At 40.7% G+C, this 22623-nt stretch overlaps 1 pseudogene across 1 annotated transcript in view; it reads right to left on the bottom strand.

The window, feature by feature from the left end:
- Window positions 1–2384: 2384 nt before the first annotated feature.
- Window positions 2385–22623, bottom strand: part of LOC149449984 (dehydrogenase/reductase SDR family member 4-like) — a 61755-nt pseudogene continuing 41516 nt past the window's right edge. The window contains exons 5-8 of the transcript XR_016315326.1: window positions 19627–19678; window positions 14283–14417; window positions 8854–8906; window positions 2385–2526 (exon numbers count right to left, since the gene is read on the bottom strand). The product of XR_016315326.1 is annotated as a dehydrogenase/reductase SDR family member 4-like (transcript). The remainder of the gene's footprint in view (window positions 2527–8853; window positions 8907–14282; window positions 14418–19626; window positions 19679–22623) is intronic.

The raw sequence follows: 22623 nt of genomic DNA, 5'->3' as shown, positions 1-22623 counted from the left end.
GGGCTCCGAGTCAACTGGTATGACCGCGGGCACTGGGTCAGACATTGGATCGTCTGACTGGACAGCGGGCACTGGGTCACCAGGCATCAGGTCATTTGGCTCGACAGCGGGCACCGCGTCATCTGGCAAGGCAGTGGGCTCCGAGTCAACAGGCACGACAGTGAGCACCGGGGCATCAGGTACCGGATTGTCTGGCTCGACAGCGGGCATCGGGTCACCAGGTATGACAGCGGGCACTGGGTCGCCAGGCATCAGGTCATCTGGCAAGGCAGTGGGCACCGCGTCACCAGGCATTGGATCGTCTGGCTCGACAGCGGGCATCGGGTCACCAGGTATGACAGCGGGCACTGGGTCACCAGGCATCAGGTCATTTGGCTTGCCAGCGGGCACCGCGTCATCTGGCAAGGCAGTGGGCACCGGGTCACCAGGTATGACAGCGGGCTCTGAGTCAATTGGCACGACAGCGGGCACTGGATCAGGTACCGGATCATCTGGATCAACAGCGGGCATCGAGTCAACTGGCCTAATAGGATCGTCGGGCTGGATCAGTTCATCCTGCTGAGTAGCGGCATCAGGCTGAATGCAGGCATCAGGCCGAGTAGAGGCATCAGGCCGAGTAGAGGCTTCAGGCCGAGTAGAGGCTTCAGGCCGAGTAGAGGCTTCAGGCCGAGTAGAGGCATCAGGCCGAGTACAGGCATCAGGCCGAGGAGAGGCTTCAGGCTGAGGAGAGGCTTCAGGCCGCGTAGAGGCATCAGGCCGAGTACAGGCATCAGGCCGAGTACAGGCATCAGGCCGAGTACAGGCATCAGGCCGAGGAGAGGCATCAGGCCAAGGAGAGGCTTCAGGCCGAGGAGAGGCTTCAGGCTGAGGAGAGGCTTCAGGCCGCGTAGAGGCTTCAGGCCGAGTAGAGGCTTCAGGCTGCGTACAGGCATCAGTCTGAACCACGGAAGGCAGGCTCACCGGTTTGGATACTGGCAGGATGGTATTGGTTGGAAAGAATTTTCGCTTTTTTCTGGTTTTAACTACTGGAGCACTGCAAGTAAACGCAGGTCTGCAAACGAATGGAACAGCTGGAGACAGAGAAGAACTGGAGGATGGAACAGGAGAGGGAGCAGTTGCTACAGAGGGCTTTTTTACAGGGTTAAAGGCAGGATAGGTGCAGCGAGTGGGAACAGGGTACTGACATGCGGTAGATAGCCAAGTATACTGGGCTGTAACTGGAGGAGCTGGTGGGAATACAGGAGTAGAGTTAGAAGCAGGACTGGGTCTTTGTAAGCTGACTGAGGCTGGGTGCAACAAATCTGTCCATGTCTGCAGTAGGGGTTGAACAAAGCTGAGTTTACACAAAGTCTGTCTGGTCAATGATTGCACTGCGTTTATACAATCTCTCAGTGTCTGTGGTGAACATGTGGAATAACGCTCCAGAAAGTAACCCACATCATCCTCTAATAACCACACCAGGGACTCTACCTGGTCTGCACTAAATGGTGGCAAAAATTCATCCCTGCATTCGGGGAAACCAGATGAAACCAACTCAACACAAACCTGAATCAATGGCTGCACCATAGAGAAAACTGTGCCCTGATCTACTAGAACATGAGCGAGCCGTATACATTCTAGCAGTTCATCCCGGGTATACTCCTTCAGAGTCTGATAAGCATACTCCCTGTCATCAAGCACTAGCAGAGATAAATACTCAACCTCATCTAGATCCATCCTTCCCATCAACAAGCCAAGATGGCTTCCCTGTGCAGCCACTTCTGGTCAGGATTGGCCTTGGTGTAATGTCAGGGCTCCCAGGTATGACCAGAGGTGTGTGACTGAAGCAGGGAAACGCAGACCTCAGATATGTTATAAACAATATAATTTATTAACACTAACAGTACAAACATAAACGCAGTGCAATACTAAAACATAATACAGTGCAAACAAACCAAACCAAACCACCCACAGATAACAGTATATACAAGCAAGCGTCGTCAGGCAGGCCGGGTCAATATCAATTGGGCAGGTAGGTACAGGGGGAGCAAGCGGAGAATAGTCGGGGTCACAGGCCAGGTTCAGCAGGTAGCAAGCAGCATAGTACAGAGGGTCAGACAGAGGAATGGTCAGGGTCACAAGCCAGGATCAGAGCAGGAGAAGTCAGCAAAGGAACAGAAACAGGATGCAGGACAGATACAGGGCCCAGGACAAACACAACACCAAGGCAGAGTCTGCAAGTCTGGCCATCCCTTAAATACCCCAGCATCATCAGTTCCAGGTGTTAGCTGGCTGAAAGGTTGAGTCTCTGATTGCTGGGAGCACCCGCTGGCCAGCCCTGGTACTGCAGATCAAAAGGCAGGTGAGTCCCACCATTGCTGGCCAGTCCATTCCTAACAATTGGTTTGTAATTTTCCCTAAAACACAAGGTTTAAAGCCTGCCAAGGACGCCGCCATTGATGCCAATATTTTCCCCGTTGATGTAAGAAGCATCTGCAGAGCATAAAAAATGAGGCAATACCTGCACACTCTTCTGGTTCTCCAGACCTGAAAAGAAAAATGATCAAAAAAACATAATACAGGCTAGTTAAAAGCCATCAGAAAAAAAAAATGTATATACTATACCAGTTTTGAAAATGATTTTGTATAATTTATGGGCGGAGCACAATTTGTAAGGCACTGACCCCTCTCACTTCATTATCCTGGAGCTTTGGGATTCATGAATTGCAAATACTGGGGGAATTTATTAAAGCACTTCTTGCACTTTACACAGGTGGTGTAGCCTCCATAGCGGTCTGATTATGTCCATATTTCTATGCTTAAAGCAGTACTTTTTTTGCATGGAAACATGTATTTTTTATTGTAATCCTGTAATTTTTAGGAATAACTCACTGAAATCTGTCCGAACAAAAGTCTAGTAAACATCCCAGGTATGTTAAAATTTGAAACACAAACACATAAAATTATAATTTAATAAATAATCAAAAAATATAATACATTTAATTAAATAATATAATCAAACCAAAAACACTGAAATTTGAAATATAGCACCAAGTTCACACATCACTGAGCAAAATTGCAAAATCGTTTTCAGTGTCTGATGGTGAATTTCCCCACAAATCATCACTCAATTCTGCAAGTGGTTCTGATTTACTATTGCTGTTCTCTAGCTGGTCTAAAACCGCTTTTGACCTAAAAGGGATGCTTTTTGGACTCCCATGGACATTTCTTGGTTTCAAAGCAGAAAGAACAGTACAAATGCAGGCAGGGCACAGGACAAAGCACAAGGGACAAAATGTATGTGAAATGGTTTGATACAGTAATGTTTTACTATGTGAGTTTACTGAATGTCACTTTTACAATTTTCAAATTTCCCGCCAGTTCCATCCCCTGTACGCCCCGACGTCGCAGGGAACGGAACCCAGAAGACAGATGCCGGCATCCGCCGGAGGACATTGCAGGGGACACTGCAGGAGGGACATCGTGGGAGCGCAGGACAAGGTAAGAGAAGAACAGATCCCCCGAGCAGCACTGCAAGGTATTCCCGAGTGTAGCTCGGTGTTATCGCTTGTGGTACTGTAACTTTAAGCCGAGCTACACTCGGGAATACCGCCAGGGAGGTTAAAATGGTCTGAGGCAGATGGAAAAGTCTTGGCTCTATTTTGTGTTCTTGTCATTTGTGCTAATGTCGGTCTTCTCAATTAGTTTATAATAATTGTATTGTGAATTTATATGGCAGATGATACGACTGGTATTTGTATCCTGCCTCTTTTCAATAAACACGGATTTGAACAAAAAAAATCCCTGCAACAATTTGCACTAACTTTACAGATACGTACCACAGATTAAGATTGTTCTTAACCACTTCCCGACCGGCCGTTGCATATAAACGGCCGGACGGTGGCACTGCAGGGTCGGGTGGCCATTTCTAAACGGCCTCCCTGCACCCTGCTTGTGCGCACTCCCTGGGAGCGCGCAGCACCGTGATCCGGTGCCCTCTGTGTCCTCCGGACACAGTGAAACACTGATCATTGGACGGGACCTCTGTACGACGTCCCGATCATGTGATCACTGATTGGCCAATCAGTGATCACATGCAAAGTAGTAAGCAAGATGTCACTTGTGACATCATTGCTTACTACGTGTGAAATCTGTAAATGATCACAGAGGTCACATGGTACAAGGCTATTCACAACAGCCTTGTACCATGTGACAATCTGTGACCAATCACAGCTCACACAGTACTTCTCAGTGAGTGCAAGAATGCAGACAGAGAGAAGGAGAAATGATTGCTTTTACATCCTATATGGGTGTAAAAGCAATCTGTAAAAAAAAAAAAAAAAAAATCTTCATCACCCCCCACAAGTAGTACAGTGTCACCATGGTGACACTGTACTGCTAGGGTGACAGTATGTAAAAAAAATAAAAATAATTATATAAGAAAAGTTTAAAAATTATCATTTTTGGTTATAAACTAATTTGGATTTTTTTTTGTTACTAAAAAGATAGCAGAATAAATTTTGGCCAATATTTATAATGAAATATTATTTATTTGAAAAATGTTATAAAAAAAAAAACTTTTCAAATTTTTGGACTTTTCATTTACATAGCAAAAAAAATAAAAATAAAAATCCCAGTGGTGAATAAATACCACCAAAATAAAGCTTTATCTGTCTCAAAAAAATGGTAAAAAATTCATTTGGGTACAGTGTTCCATGACGGCACAATTGTCATTCAAAGTGTGATAGCACTGAAAGCTGAAAATTGCCCTGGTCAGGAAGGGGGTAAAAGGGCCACTTTAGATTATTGCAGCCATAGCCCCACTTTTACAAAGCATTACCTGCAGTTTGCAGAGAACAAAACTGGAGGTAAATAAAAGCAACTCTAACTTGGAGTACAGAGAGAGGCAGAGTGCCAATGCTGTATAGCAGAACAGCATGTTACCCCTCCACACCTGTCCCTAATTGTCAAGCACACTGTTGGCATCACAGCCATCAGGCTCCCAGCAACCAGTAACTCTTACTGTAGGTGAAATCTGATGGGGAAGTTGAGGGACTAGTTCATTAAGATAATTGCATTGGGATTTGAGCACAGGTATATCTTGTTTGTTGGATTGTGGGTCAGTAGCCAGACCTAAACCTAGTAGCCCTCCCCCACTTCGTCCTTTTCCCTATGCTGGCATTGTGTCCACAGTAGCAATTGCATAGGCAGAGCAGAGTAGGACTGGTATAGGGTATATACCAGTGTGCAGAGGGTCCTTCAGAATTTCTAGTTCTCCATTAGTTCCCCTCTCTCCTTGTGAGTGACCGCTGGCAATGGAAAGATTCTATAGCCAGTAGCAGGCTGTATATTGGCTATGGATCCAACCACTGTCTGCGGTCAACCACAAGAGCAGGAGACCTCATGGAAGACTAGTGTCTCCAAATCCTAATCAGGTTCCATCCACCCATCAACAAAATTCATATAGTCTTTCTACACATACAAAAAAAGTGATGAAGGTCAAAACAGTAAAAACGTATTTTATGATTGGTTATTGTGTTTGTGGTTTTTAAAATTGATACCATGTATGCTTGTTTTATATTATCTGATATGTATAAAGCTACAAAATATTTATGTTGAAAATAGCGAGTGCACTTTGTGTTTGAGTAATAGAGCTACTTCTGTCAAATGTTAATGCTCTCCATAACCATTGTTGGAAGATTTCCCCTACTTGTCCCTGCTAAAAGCACAGCAAAGAATTAAAGGGCATTTGGCACTGGGAAAGAAATAACTAGACAGAAGTTTTACTCTCCCATTTTACAAAAAAAAAAAAAACATATTGTATCGTCACTGGAGAAATATCCTATCTCAATAGAAAGAGGGGGGAAAGCTCCCCAGTGGGAGAGAGAACATTCATAAAAATATGACTGGGCTTCTAAACATTCCTTTTTCTCTCTTTAAAAAAAAAAAAAGGTATGGAAAAGTACATGAACCATTATCTTTAGTTACTAGTAGAACCTCAGTTCTCATTAAAACACTTTCAACAATGCCAGTGATAAACCCTAACCCATGATTAGGAGGCATTTTGACCCATTTTTGCATAAAAAAAAAAAAAAACTCAATGCATGTATAATTTTCACAGCCTGCTTTAGATCCGGTCACAAGGATTCATATAAAAATATCAAAAACATGTTTTCGCTCAGTGTGCTTAAAGATCATTGTGAAGTGGCATGGCTAACATTTTTTTTTTTTACGTTTTAGACCACAGAAAGATGCCTTGACATTAGCATTTACCTATATTTGGAAGTCATTGGTCTTCCCATAGTTGCAATCCCAAAAACTGCAAAGCAGCCCTGCACTCCCTCCATTATGTTTTAAAGTTGAAATTAAGTTTTGGAATTTTTATATTCATCATTTGCCCTTCGCAAAGTTGAGGCGGGCATCTTTTTTTTTTCTTTAGGATTGTAGTGGTTTCCTTTATGGCCTCTTTTCTCAACACCAACCTTATACCTATAGTGTTTTTCCTATAGTAGACGCAAACATAAACTTTACCATGAGCAAGAAAGCCAACAGGTCAATAGCAGTCACTCTAGGGTTGGTTGTGAACTGATAATAGTTAAGGTTTTTACCCACTTATTCCTAAATTCTCTTTAAAGGTTTAAAAAAAAAAAAACTTTATAAGAAAATCATGCTATTTGGTTTCCTGTTGAATTTAGATTGTAGCAAAGCAGATCATACCCATATCTAAACTAACTAGAAAACCTGACTCACTGGCTGAAATACCTAACCACAATTTATTTAGAAGATGTTAATTTTCTGGGAAGTTCAATTTTTTTTCATTGGCAAGAAATTTACTACAATTGCTCTGCATTTTTGTTTACCTAATGATATGCAATGGGGTTTATATTCTAAATATGCGGAGTGAAAAATCAGACTCACTTCTACATAGAAACCAATCTGCTTCCAGGTTTTATTGCCAAAGCTTAATTGAACAAGCTGAGGTTAGAAGCTGATTGGTTTCTATGCAGAAGTGGGCCTGATTTTTCCCTTTCCAGCTTTAGTAAATAAACCCCAATGTGTTATTTAAGGTTGTAGATAATATATGGTACAGCTGATTTGAAAACCACATTCACTAAAAAATGAATTAAAAATGAATCAATTCAGAACACAGCTACTTGTATTATGCATGGTCCATACACTAAAATTATTTTCTGTTGCCATAAAGATAGGAATTTAGTGGAAATGTCCCCAGTGAGGACATCCATGCCCATGAAAATTTGCAATAGGGTTTATCTCTTAGCCCCATTCTAAAAAAAAAAATATTTGTTAATGTTATTTGTCAGCTGGACTACTTTATGGGTTATTTCATACTTGCTGTACAGAAGTGGTGATGCAGATATAATATCCACTGAGGATGATGAGAGTCAAGACAAGGCATAGAAAGTTGAATTACCAAATCAGGAAGATTAATTGCTTAGTCAAAAATGACATGTTGCCTGTCTGGAGTATGGTATGGAAAATGTATGTAAATAAATGGCAAGTCCTTTGGCAGTAAAATAGTAGTTGTGTGTTATTCACCACTCCGGAAAGTTTTACTCCCTTCATGATTAAGCCGTGTTTTGCCATTTAGCACTCTGCTACTTTAATTGGCAATGGCTCAGTCATGCAACACTATACCCAAATGTATATACATTTTTCACACAGAGCTCTCTTTTGGTGGTACTTGTTTAACACTGGGGGTTTTTTTAATCATGTAAAAGAATAAAATATTCTACTTTATGTTCTAAAGCATACAATAAATTCAAATGTATTTATATAATTTAGACCAAAAATGTATTCTGCTAAAGGTCTTAGATAAAAAAAAAAAAGAAAAAAAAAAAGAAAATCCAAATAAGTATATAGTAATTAGTGTGTGTAAACGTTAGTGTCAACAAATTATGTTATGGTATACTGGAATTTACACAGCTATAGAGGTTATACTAGTAATGGTGATAGTGTAATGGGCAATCTAGCACTAACAGACACTGGCTGGAAGGGATGCTGACAATATTAGTGTCACTAGCGACAGAGTGATCAATGATAATACTGTACACTGTACTAATGATACTGGCTGGGAAGGAGTTAACATAAAGGAAAAATTGAGGTGTTAACAAGTAATTTGTGCTGGTTTACTCACAAATCTGCTTTTTCTCTCTGAACTTAGATTTGATTTTAAGGAAAATAAACAGCCAGCCATAACTCAATTCTGTGGTTGGCCACAGCCGATCAGGAGGTTTTAGCTCAAATCATTGGCTGAAACCTGCTGACAAACTCATGCTGTGTCCAATCATAACACAGGTCAGCAGGGGGCATGAGCCTGCCTACACTGCCTAGCCTTTACAGTAGATGTACCGTAGGCTGGCGACAAGCAGTTAAACTATTTTTAGCTGTTTAACTACAGTTTCTTCTGAAGCCATTTGTGATTAGAGCACAAAAGCAACGTTTGTAAAAATTTTATGATCTGCATTTTTGTGAGTTTCATTTATTTAAATTACTAGTGTTAGAAAGAGTTTACAAACAGTGCAATGTTGTCAGGGAATACTGGCAACGATGAGGATTCGCCAAAGTTATTCTGTTTACAGATCTTTTTATAAAGGAAGAAGATAGATAGAAGGGGAAATAATGTTAAAGTCTACCTTCTCACAGAATCACAATCTGCAATGCATTAAAGTTAACCCGACCCTCCTGTGTGTGCTTTAGATATCCAATCAAATGGAGGAAAAATTGTCCCTCTTAAATTCCATTTAAGCTGATTGGCTTACATATGCTAACAGTGATAATATTTCATGTCTATGGTAAAGTGCTGTATTTAATAAATTATCCCTCAACTATGGCAAGAAGCAAAATTATACATACCTAAAAACACCAAAAGGAATCAGTTTTGAATGTAATTCTGGATTCTCCGTCATCTGCAAAGGTTAAGCAGTTGTTTAATAAAAGTAATCCATTCACATGTTTGTTTATTCAATAATATTCATGTCCTAAACAACATGAAATACAAAAGTGCACATATAACTGTATAACACGGAGAAAATTGTCCAGAGGTGGCTGGCCATGAACAGACAGTCCTCCTTTTCCTTCCCAATGCAACTACTAACACTACATTTTAGGGAGGGATTGCTCTGGTAACGTCTGCCTGTAGTAGGGTGACCTGGCCAGTCAGTATCAAGTGCAAATTTTGAGCTGAAAATCTAGTGAACTGCAAGTCATTTTCAGGGAGACATCTCTCTTTCTGCAATAATGTATTACATCCAGTCAGATTTCAGTTTTTGAGACAAGTCAAGTGCAAGATAGATTTAAAGTGGCTTATATGACAACTAAATCTTGCAAGTCTGACAAAGCCCAATAATGGTTTTAGAAAGAATGTTAAATATATGACATTTGGAAAGGTTGCACAAACATCTGCATTGCATCTAAGCCTCGTTATGATTTCACTTTTAATGCCTGGTAGTGATTAGTTAAAAGAAAAAAGAAAAAAAAAAAAAAGGAAGTGTAAGCACAATACCAAAAACTTATTTAAACAAAATCCAAGCCCTGGAGTCATACTCCACTTCCAAAGGGGAATATCAACCTTATTGTTCAGCACAAGCACATACACTCCACTCAGGATCTTCACTTTAAACTTTGTTCGCCCTATACTGGGGCTTATTCATACATCATTATGCTTTACAGGCGCCTAACTATAACTCACAGGGCCCCAATACAGAAAAAAATATAGAATTCAACAATACTCTAGACATCATGGTCATGTGGCATAGGTCCAGAGCTACAATTTTATATTTACTTATAACCATAACACATTTTGTTTTATATGCTCCCTTACACTGGTAGCCAGTAGGACAAAGGATGTTCCCTTGCATTGATACCAATGAAAAAAGGTCATCCAAGAGGTTCTGGGACTTTGAGTTTAAACAAGACAGTGAGGGGGCAAAAACATTTAAAAAGTTCACTTGCTCAGGATAGGCCACTCACAACGGGCAAGGCTACCCTCCAGTGGGTAACCCAGCAGGTCACCAGAAATGAATGTGCATATTTGGAAGCAGGGCCAGACCAAAAGATAAAAGTCCAAGCAATTGTTTTGATTGTGTTTTAACACAATATCAATAGAATTTACTTGGACTATCTTTTGGCCTTGTGCTCCTTCCATATATGCTAGGCTTTGCATTGCTTGAGTTCAAGTGAGAAAGAATGCCCCTTTACATTGGTGGTCAGTAGAAGGAACAATGTTTCCTTACATTGGTGGTCAGTACAAGAAAGAATGTTTCATACATTAAAGGAGAGTAGAAGAAAAAAGCCACCTTATGTTGGCGGTAATTAGAAGTAAAAATGATGCCTTATGTTGTGGTCAGTAGAAAAAAAAAAAAAAAGGGATACACCTTTCAATCAGTCAGTAGAAGAAAGAATGCTTTCTCACATTGGTGGTCATTAAGAGGAAAAGTTCTCCCTTACATAGACGGTTGATAGCAGGTGGTCAGTTGGTTGTCAGTTACAGTTAAAGTAAAACAATGTAGTTAATTCACATTTCACTGTAAGCTTTTTATTTTGTAAATAATGCACTAGGGAGACCACCCCCTCACATTGGTGATCAGTAGATGAAAAAAATCTTACTTATGTTGCTGGTCAGAAGAACAAATGCCCTTGGCAAGCTGGTGGTCTGTAGGATAATGCTTTCTAATATTGGTAGTCAGTAGAAGGAAGAATGCTCCCTTATGTTGGTGGCCAGTAGTAGGAAGAATGCTCCCTCACATTGGTGGTCAGTAGGAGGAAGAATTTTACCTTTGAATTTGTAGTCAGCAGGATGAGACAGCTCTTATGTTGGTAGTCAGTAGAAGGAAGAACTCTACCTTATATTGGTGGTCACCAGTCGGAAGAATGTCCCTTTGAATTGGTGGTCACTAGAAGGAAGAATGTCCCCTTGTTTTGGTAGTCAATAGTAGAAACAATGATCCTTCCCTTACATTATTTAGTGGGAAAAAGAATTATGTTATTATTGAGCAGTAAAAGGAATTAATGTTCCCTTATGTTGGTTGTCAGTAGGAAGAGAATGCTCCCTCATGTTGGTGGGCAGTAGAAGGAAGAATGCTCCCTTATATTGGTACTTAGTATGAGCAAGTATTCTGCCTTATGTTGGCGCTCATTAGAAGAAAGAAGGATCCCTTATGTTAGGGAAGATGTTAAGGAACAATGCCCACTTATGTTTGTTGTCAGTAGGAGAAGAAAGCTCCCTTGTGTGTGATCAATAGGAAGAACAATGCCCCTTTACGGTGTTGGTCAGTAGAAGGAAGAAAGCCCCTACACATGGGTGGTTAATTGGAATTAACTATTCTTGCAGGGCAAAACCACCAGTAAAAGAATTACTATGCAGAACAATACTCACCTGGATCTACACGTCACTTCCTCACTGACAGGGTCAGCAACAAGTAACTTTCTGTTGTGTTCCATTTTGAGTGAGCCCTTGCTTCCCTTAAAGGCAATCTTAAACATCCTTTCCCTACAGCATCTGCCTCTGCTGCTGTCTTTACCACTTAAGCTCTAGAATATGTTACCCCCTTCACGACCAGGTAATTTTTTTGCCATTCTGCACTACGCCATTTCAAATGGAAATTGGAATTTTTTTTTTATTTTTTTACAAAAGCTGTGAATTAAGATATATATATATATATATATATATATATATATCTTACACAGCACAGGCATACTTAGAAGTAAACCTTAACACATTCTTCTACTCATGAGTATGGAGATAACATATATGTATGAGACTTGCATAGCCCAGCTACATAGAGGTGCTAAAATCCAAAGAGCACCTTCAGACAAGCTAGGTGCATAAATCACACATCTAGACTACCCATCACATTTTTGTAGGCCATGGAGCACACGGACAGTGCAAAATGACTAATTTTTGTAAATCAAATACCCCAAGGTACTTTCTATGGGGCAATTTAGGTCTTTGAAAAAGACTTAATTTTTGTGTCACAAATTTAGAAAAAAAATTAAATTGTTTTACACAATGTTCTCAATAGCACACAGCATAGGCATACTTAGAATTACAACCCAAAACACATGCTGCTGCTCCTCCCAAGTATGGCAATAACACCTTTTTCTCACAGCCAAACCACAGAGGCCCAAAATACAAGGAATCTATTTTCCTAACTATTGTTCACATTTTTGGAGGCCCTGAAGCACAAGGACAGTGGAAACACCCACAAAATGACCACATTTTGGAGAGTAAACATCCCACGGTGTTTGAGAGGCACGGTGAGTCTTTAAAAAAAAACACAACACTAAAAAGAGGGGTGCTCGTATATACTTTATATACATAGTCCACACAAAAATGAAATTGACCATACTATAAGAATAAATCTTCAATAAACCCATATGAAATTTCAAAGAACATTAAATGTGCCCAACTTGAGAAAAACACATTCATGGAGGTGACACCCAGTCCAAAACGTGCATACATAAATCGCTGAAAAAAGTGTCACTAACATTATTATTATTATTATAATACAGGATTTATATAGCGCCAACAGTTTTGCTAACATACAGCAAATCCTTGAAAATTCCAGCAAGGATCTCCTCTTCCCACTCCAAAATGATGAATTCACCTAGTGAACAATGCAACATTAAACGCTCAGACTGCATGTGACCCCTTAGTTTTTAATTGGTCAAAAAGTGATTACAATGGACTCCACACAATGGATTTATTATATCAGGACCGGCCCAGCTTCTAGTGATGTGTTCAAGATATTTCCACCATGATATTGCCATATCCTCTTCAGTTTATGACCAGAACCAGGGGGGATAAAAAGTGCTTTTAGTGCAGTCATTTTATTAAAATAGGACAATGAACAATAAAAGCAACAACTAGATGTGCCCTTACAGTTATAAGTGCCATGAATTCGGCACTAGTACAATCAGCAGTGTATGTAAAATAAAGCACCGCCATTTCAGTACTGGAAATACGTGACCAGAAGTAATGTATGTAGTTCCACCTCAATGCATTTTATCAAACCAATGTCATCAGGTCCTTCCTGATGATGCATCGAGGCCCAACTTCCGGTAAATCATATGCATAGTCAGTATATATTCAATGATATGTAGATGGTTCAGTTCAGGAGGCAGGCAGAGACATGCTAAGTAAATAGGCAAAAGATTGGCCCAGACAGTAGGCAGAAATTAAGTCAATAAACATGCTAAGATCAGTACAGGTGGCAGGCAGAGGCAACACTGCACTGGATCTGGTGACACTGTACTGACGTGTTGGTGATCAGGGACACTGTTGATGGCTGCACTGGCTCTGATGACACTGACTGGTATGGCTAGCAATAAGCAACATTTTTGCTGGCTGCACTGGTCTGACATTTTCACTGGTGTGGCACCTTTTAAGAATGATGTTGATGGCTTACACTGTTCTGGCAACAATATGACGGGTGTGACAGTGATTAAGAACATTTTTGATGGCTTACACTGGTCTGGTGACACTGGGGAATAGTGCAGCAGCAATCAGGAACACCGTTGCCTTCTTACACTGGCATTGGCACTGCCAGTAGGTACTTTCTGGCTTAGAGTTGCCTGGTAACCAGGGGCGGACTGACCATTTGGAAACTCGGGCACTGCCCGAGGGCCCGGGGTCAGTAGGGGTCCCCATGAGATGCCTCTGGTACCTTTTTCATAGGCTTTTTTGAGTTTGGGCAAGGACACAGGGGCCCCATGATCCCCTATTGCCCGGGGGCCCCATGCGTTGTCAGTCCGCCCCTGCTGGTAACACTGGTACTTGTGTGGCAATGATCAGGAACTCTGTTAGTATACACTGATCTGATGCCACTGGAACTGGTGTAGCAGTGATCAGGAAAACTTGCTGGCTGCATTGATATAGTGTGACCACAATCAGGAACACTGTTTCTATCTCCACTCATGTGGTGACACTGACTGGTATGGTGGAGATCAGAGATACTGTGACTGGCTACACTATTAATGCTCATTCACATGTGAGGTGGGGGGTTAAAACCTTGTCATTAAGCTGTAATTTTACCATCCCAACAGCTACCCTCTTAGCTGCAGCATATGTACCCTTTAGAACGGGTATGTAACTTCAGAAATTTGACGAATTGTGTGTGGAAGGAACAGACCCCAGAGAAATTAACACCTGGGAATGGCCTAATATTTTGTTCTTTGGTGGGTGACACCCTTTAAACAAACATTAATTGCTTTTTCCATGGTAACCCAAACTGGGTAATCCAATGTATGAAATATAACACTATGACCAGATATTTTGGACTTACCACTTTACTGAAACTTGTATTGATTAATCCCAGTGCCAGGCAATTCACTCTGATGTTCATGAAACGCAAAGCTTGTGCCAACACACTAGTTAATCCAAATAGCGCAGTCTTAGTAATCGAATATGGACCAATACACTAGAAAATAAATATTACATATTCTATATATATAGATCTGTATCAATGTAAATACATTATATAGGTGGTATACAGAGACATATTGTAACTAATTACAGTGTTTGTGCTTTTAGACCTTAAGGCTATATGCACACTATTGTTTGTTTTTTTTTAAGCTAAAAAAAAAAAAAAGCTGGCAATAGCACTTTTAGTGGCGTTTTAGTAGCATTTAGAAGCATCAGCATTTTATTAGCATTTTTACAGTATATGTAGGAAATGAAGCTAGAAAAAAGCTGTTAGAAGCATTTTAGTAGAATTTAACAGCATATTTTAGCGTTAAGGAGTGTTTAGCATTTTTTTCTGCTATAAAAACGCTCCAAAAACAATTTTCTCTTCTCCACACACTGAAGCTCAAAAAATGCTAATAGCCTAAATTGTACATGGACATATAGGATAGCACTGTTTAGCTTCTAGGAGCAGAAAAAAATGCTAACAACTTCTAGGAGCTTAAAAAAAAACCCTAGTGTGCATTGAGCCTAAATCTTTTACCCCCTTTCACATGGGTGTGTGGGGGTGGCAAAAGCAGGCACTTGAGCCACAGTTTTACCATGCCCAGACTACCCGCCTAAATCTAAAATAAAACTAGAATGCTGTTCACATAGCATGGTGCAATGCTTTTTGTTGCAGGCATGGAACATTTTACATGTCATGCTAAAATGACAGGAGGACACCACCTGCCAAATTCACCCATTTTAGGTCAGAGGGGCCATGTAGCAAGTTTACATGCTCACATTTATGGCACCTTCGCCTTTATTGTTTGGCCCAAAAAATACACACACACGTCTAAGTTTTGCTCCCCCATTGCTAAAAATCTAGTTTAAATGCTGAATTAATCACAAATGACTTTTAAAAGCAAATATAGCAGTTTGTACAAATGACTCTTTAAAGAATTTTTAAAAACAACAAAACATGTTATTCTTGCTTATCTGCTTTGTGCATTGGTTTTGCACAGAGAAGCTCCAAACCTCCCTTTCTGGGGTCACCCCCAGCATTCTTTGGCCTGCCTCTTCTGTGTGCAGCTTGCTATAGGAGCACATGTGCGGGTTTGATCCAGAGTAGAGCTGTGTGCGTTTAAAGATACATAACTTGGGTGGCTTGGCCCCACTCCCATGCTCCCTCATTGGCTTTGACTGATAACAGAAGCCAATTGCTCCCACTGCTTTGAGCCCAGCTTGTGAAAGCTGGGAGAGGAGAGGGAAGACCTGCAGCCAGGCACAGCGCTGGATCGATACAGGACTTAGATAAGTGTTATGGATGGGGGCTGGGAGCACTCATATTGGAAGTTTTTTTACTTACCTTATGCAAATAATGCATCTAGATAAAGCATTTTTGCTTTTACAACCACTTTAATGATTAGTCAACAGACACCATTAAAGTGTCAAGGTAAAATGGTTTACCTTTATGCATTCTCTGTATTAAGGTAAAAAAACCTTTTAAAATAGTAGCTCCCCCGCAGATCCCTGAATACTTACCGGAGTCCAATCTCGATACAGAATTGTGCATGTCTGCAGCAGCTCTTCTCCCCTCTCCCCACTTTCACAGGCTTGGCTGAGCAGCACTGGCTCCTGTCGCTGTCAATCAAATCCCAACCGAATTGTATGCTCCAGCTTGAACAAGCACGAGTGCCCCCATAGAAAGGGGCTTCTTATGGGGCAGGAGGGGGTGGGCTGAAGCACTGGTGGGGGACCCCAGAAGAGACGAATCGGTAGTGCTAGTAAATATGTTTGTTTTTTTTTATATAAATTAAAATCGTAAACACTTTACAATCACTGTACTTGCACATACTGGACTCTGTTTATTTAATATTTAACAGTTGAAGACACCTAATTCTGATGACAGCACTGCCTATGGCTTCCATCAAGCCCACCCAAACCTGCTTCTACCATGTACAGATGTTTGTCAGGTTTCCTTCTACAATGCTAATTCATCTAAGCAAAGTAGCGAAGAGTTTTGACAAAAAGTCCGTTTACAGCTTGGTCAGTTTCTTTTAGGTACAGAATTCTACTTTGCCCAATTTATTACTGGGATAATCATAAAGAATATGAATAACTTCTCTATCACTAATTTGACAATATATTGCCTCGCTTTCACTTACTTTCAATAACTTGAAAACTAATGCTTGTGTATCTCATCTATAAATGTAACTATACAGTAGTCCAACCGTGTGCTTATTGATTTAGCAATAGCTTTGCCATTACTTTACCCAAATGATTACTTATTTGTAGTAGAAAACAAGAAAAATACCTTCCTTGGTGGAATAAAATTACTTAGAACCCAAAATAAACACACACTTTTTATTTATTTAATCAGAGGCCCTAGAGAATAACATGGTAGTTGCTGCAACTTTTTATGTCACATGGTATTTGTGCAGTGATTTTTCAAACGCAAATTTAAAAAAAAAAATATGTTAATGAATTTTAAATGCACAAAAGCAGAAGATAGAATACCCAGCTGTTTGGTAAAATATAACAGATGATACTATGCTGAGCAAATAGATCCCAAACATGTCATGCTTTAAAAATGGTGCATGCTTGTGGAATGGCAACAAAACGATGGTACTTAAAAATCTCCATGGGCAAGGATTTAAAAGCCTTTACTGGTTACCAATTTAAAGTTACACGGGAGGTCTGGTGCTATAAATATTACTCTCGCTATACCATTTGCAGCGATACCTCACAGGTGGCACAAACTCTGTTTATATAGGGATTAGCGACCTGCATATGCCTTCGCCTTTGCATGCAAGCACAGGGGGGAGCACTTTATTTATTTTTTTAAAAAACTTTTTTTGCACTATTTGAATTTTTTTTTTATCAGCTTTATTGCTATCACAAAGAATGAAATACATCCCTTGTAATAACATGGGCCATGACAGGTCCTCTTTATGGAGACATCTGGAGTCTATTAGACCCCAGATCTCTCCTCTGGCCTCCCAAGCAGCTGATCAGACACAATTGGGTCTGATCAGCTGCTTCACTGGCCGGTAACCGACCAGTAAACAAAACCAAAACCGGAAGTGACAAAATCTTGTCACTTCGCTTTTTAGGCCATAGAGATGTTAGGGGACATTCTGTTCCTAAATCATCTCTATGGTCAGATGGAGGAACTGCTGGTTGCTGTGGGATGGGAGAGTCACCGGACGGCAGCTGAAGACGGTCCCCTTCCATCGTCTGTAAAAGCAATCCATCTGCTATTTATCTGCTCGGATTGCTTTTACAGCTGCAGCCATGAACCCTGTATCTTCACTGTAACTAGAGGACGTACATCCTAGAATATTGAAGTGGTTAAAATATTTACCTAAAGAACAATATTAACAAGTTACTGTGCAAAACTGGCAGAGGCATAGGGGTTGATTTACTAAAGGCTGTTCACTTTGAAAGAATACCCATTCATGTGCCATACCCAATCAAGAAAAAAATGCATTTTTGCTTGCCCTATTGGATTATAGAAGTCAGAACAGCTTCACCTCATTCACCAAGCTCTGGGTATAATTATAGTGCACTTGCAAAGTGAAGAGTAAATTTGTCTTTAGCAAATCAACCCATAGGAACTAATTTCCATTCTTCAATGGTTTGTGAGGCTGGCTAATTTTCCCTGTCATCACCTTCTCATTAATATATTTTAATGGAAATAGTGGGTGGGGGGCATTGGGTACCCCATGAATATATTCTGGTTGTTTTTACAAACATGTGGGGGTGCGGGGCTCAAATTGTATTTTGGGAGGGAGTGGGGGGTTAGATGCTTGGGTGTCACTTTTTTATGCTTTTTTCAATTAACTTTATTCTTTACCACATGGGACCAAAGATCTCTTTAATGATACCCAGGGTGTCACACCTTTCTTCCATTGAAGTTATGAGTTAGATTAGAAGAATTAGAATGGTTGGGTTTTTACTGTTATTCAGGGTTGCATTAGAGAGGTTTACCCTCACTTTTCACTTCCTGTCCTCCCTACAACAGTTTCACCAGAAAGGAAGTAAAGGAACATCTGAAACAAGAAAGTATAAAGAAATTAACATTTTGAACGGTCTATAGCCTTGCCGTACTTTAAAAAAGAAAATCATTTTTAGTTCTCTTGTTGCTGTTAACAATTTCCTGTCATTTTGTGTTTGGTGAGTGTTGTCAGCAGAGCTGGACATGAGGGTAGCCCTGGAAAGCAGTAAAAACCTGACTGTGGTTCTAATACTTTCCCCACTCTGTACAAAGCTGAGAAAAAAGGTTTGTTTGGACACTTTAATTCTAAATATAACTTTGTATAGTTATATAATTTCAAATAAAGTGGAGAAGGATTAGAATGCTTGTCAGTTTTTATTACTGTCTGTGCCCCAATTAGGGAGAGTCACCCTCTCTATTTTTCCTGTTTACCATGATCACTGAAAGTATAAAAGAAAATCCAAAACTTTGGGTTATCCCCAGAAAAGTAAAATTCTGGTGACCTGTGGGTCCGCAAGAAATTCCCTTAAGTTGCAGGGATTTCCTCTCACTTCCTGTTATTATGGCTATTGGACAGGAAGTAAAAAGGGAAATCTCTGCTGGGACACGGAGAGAAAAAAAAATTGTCAGGGGTTGTAACCCCGCACCCCCTTATTCTATCAACAATGAAAAAAAAAAAAAGTTTTGCATTTAAGTTCTACTTTAACAAATACCAGGTGACAAGAAAAAGAAAAAAAAACAAAAAAAAACTTGAAGACTTGTTACTTGAATTCTGAGCTCAGTGTGCTCTGCATTTAAACATCTATAGTAAAAGTAGGTTATATCTTGTTTACGGAATCATCTTGACAAGTAAGTAAATCCAGCCTCATTTAAATAATTTCACTGATCTACAACACAATTCATTTATGGCTTGTGTACTTTTGCAAGGAGTTTACTCTGCAAGCTCAACACCACCGTACTGTGAAAAGGTTATTTAAAAGGAGAACAAATGCAGCCCTGAAGAAAATTTGTGCATTTTATTTAAAACTTTTGTTTGAAGAAAACGAATGCAACATTGTTACATAATAAATGTGTTAAAGTTGACTAGTCATGTACAAGAAATAAATCCTAGCTCTTTCCTAATTTTTCTGGCATGTACACTCCTTTGCATATGTCTGGATATGCAGAGTTGTATGTCAATCCCTTCTATGTACAATTATATTGAAATAAACTACATTTTTAGCATATCAGTTAATTAACTTACTGGTTGAGGTAGGTATCCAATGAATGAAGAGCAAATTATTATTGATCCACTCCTAATTGAAGAAAAAAAAATGATAACCATTATGTTTTATGTGCAAGGTTGCATACAAATGTAATACTGTATTAGAAATATGTAAATCTTTGCTACTGGTAGAAAATACACTATATTGCCAAAAGTGTTGGGACACCTGCTTTTACATGCACATGAACTTTAAAAACAGCAGTTTTAGTCCAGAGGGTTCAATATTGAGCTGACCCACACTTTGCAGATATACCAGCTTCAACTCTTCTGGGAAGGCTGTCCAAAAGGTTTAGAAGTGTGTATGGAAATGTTTGACCATTCTTCCAGAAGCGCATTTGTTAGGTCAGGCACTGATGTCAGATGAGAAGGCCTGGCTCGAAGTTTATGTTCAAATTCATCCCAAAAGGTGTTCTATTGGGTTGAGGTCAGGACTCTGTGCAAGCCAGTCACGTTCCTCCACCCCAAACTTGCTCATCCATGTCTTTATGGAACTTGCTTTGAGCACTAGTGCACAGTCATGTTTGAACAGGAAGGGGCCATCCCCAAACTGTTCCCACAAAGTTGGGCATGAAATGGTCCAAAATATCTTGATATGCTGACACCTTAGCAGTTCTATTCACTAGAACTTTACATCATTGCATCTGATGGTTTGCATTCCTCTTGCTGATGTAAGGCTTGGATACAGCTGTTCAGCCATGGAAACCCATTCCATGAATCTCTCTGTGCACTGTTGTGCTAATCTGAAGGCCACATGAAGTTTGGAGGTCTTTAGCTATTGACTCTTCAGGCAGTTGGTGGCTTTTGAGCACTGTGCGCTTCAGCATGCACTGACCCAGTTTTGTCATTTTACATGGCCTACTACTTTGTGGCTGATTTGCTGTTGCTCCCCTTTAGTTATAATACAGCCAAGACCGTGGAATATTTAGTAGCAAGGCAATTTCACAAATGGACTTATTGCACAGGTGGCAACCTATCACGGTACCACGCTTGAATTCACTGAGCTTCTGAGAGCGACCCATTCTTTCACGAATGTAGAATCAGTCTGCATGCCTAGGTGCTTTATTTTATACACCTGTGGCTATGGAGGGGGATTGTAAACACCTGAATCCAATGATTTGGAACAGTGTCCCAATACTTTTAGCAATATAGTATATTTGCAAATATTCATATTGGCTAAATAAAAAAATACTCATATTACAAAAGAATTAAAAAATTGCATACCAAGCAATTGTGTACTGCATTAAATATAACAGTCAATTTTCTTTCAAACAGGTTCTTTGGAAGCAAAATAGTGAACTTTGAAAAAAGGAAGAGGATGATGTTACTAGAAATGTATAATTATAAAAATTATGAGCAGTTATATTTAATAGCATTGCCGGATCTAGGTGGGTGCTGGGGTAGGCTATGCTCCCCCAGATTTCAGTTTTGCCCCCCAAGCAATAGCTCCCCCATGGGCGTTGTGTCTGGGCAGGGTAGCCCACTGTCCATCAAAAGGAGCTGCTTTTACATTTAGGAGTTGGCTAGCTGCACCTGTGAAGACTGAGTGTCTGTAACACTTCGGAGTCCAGCACACACTTCCCCCACCCCCCTGCACAGATGGGAGAAAAGTTGAGAGAGGGATCAATATGCACCTCCTCTACCCACCCCTATCCCTTGTGTCTGCCCCACCTACTCCAATCCCCAATCATTGCGGTTCCTGGGAAAGGGGATGTGTGGGTGGGAAATTTGAAGGTCCAACTGGCTGTATGAGCTTGCAGAGACCAGTGTGGGGTAAGTGATCTCTGCACTATGGTCACTGAACTCTCCCTATCTGTGTCTCCACCCCCCATTCTAGAGCTTTACAAACTTGTTCAGTTCATTGATTCTGATGGAAGGGGGTGCCGGACTCTGATATAATTTTGAAGACTCTGATATATGGTGGTGGCACTCTTGGTATACTGATGTAAGTGGGGACTCTGATGTATAGGGGGAAAGCTGGGGACTTTGATATAAAAAAGGGAAGAATGTGACACTCATCCTTACTGCTGCACTTGGTTTTGTTTTTTTTACATCTGATTACTTTACTTTGCAAAATATTGTCAGGGAACATGCATACTTATGTGCAGATGCAGGATTCCTGTAATCCCTGCTCATGGCTGTATATTGCGTGCACACAGGCACATGTACAGTATATGGGTATGTGCGTGTGTAAGAACACATTGGCGCCAGGCAGGCTATTTAAAATGCTCTAGTTCCTTTTGTCTGTGCCGATTGGACTACTACATTTCCTAGCATCTGTGTATTTGTTCCTATATTGCTCTCCTGTTGCCAACCTGATCTGCTCCTGACTCTGCCTGAACGCTGCCTACACGGACCCTGGGCTTGAATCCTGACTACTCTACTGCCTGCAGTCTATGCCTGATCTGCCTGCTAGTTGCCGTCTCAAGCTATCTGACCTTGTCCTAATCCTTCTCACTGCACCTGAACCAGATGAGCCCTGCCTGTCTCCAGCTCTTCTGCCAGCATGGCATCTGCTCCTGCATATCCAGACGCACATTAGCATCTACCAGCAGAAGTCTTAGCTACTCATGCTACTTTGTGCTCTGGCGCTTCGTTACTTTACCAGGGCTCCTGAGCTAGAGCTGTAAGAGCCCTTCCTTTGTACTTCAGGCACCATGTATGTTGCAATTATGCTGTACATAGACATGACCAAGGTGTTCATTGTTTCAGTTTCGACCAGCGGGTTGAACAAAAATAAAAGCCGATTCCCCCATCCACACATTCGAAGAGCATGGGAGAATCGCTCACACTAAGGTATAGTGTTCTGACAGTGGGGAGACTTCCCTGATATCAGGTCACTGATAACTGCTCCCTGATCTGGTGGCCACAGCTGTCGGTAATGATCAAGTGCACATTTTCCTAGAGGCTGATTGTACAAAAGCCAATCAGTAAATCGGTGTACAACCACCCTGTCCATACATGGATCAAAATTCATCT

The sequence above is a fragment of the Staurois parvus genome, unplaced genomic scaffold (genome assembly GCF_062004578.1).
Source record: "Staurois parvus isolate SC_StPar_1 unplaced genomic scaffold, SC_StPar_1.0 ptg000589l, whole genome shotgun sequence".
Classification (NCBI taxonomy): domain Eukaryota; kingdom Metazoa; phylum Chordata; class Amphibia; order Anura; family Ranidae; genus Staurois; species Staurois parvus.
The sequence above is the reverse complement of the archived record's forward strand: the minus strand, read 5'-3'. Positions and strand labels throughout refer to the sequence as shown.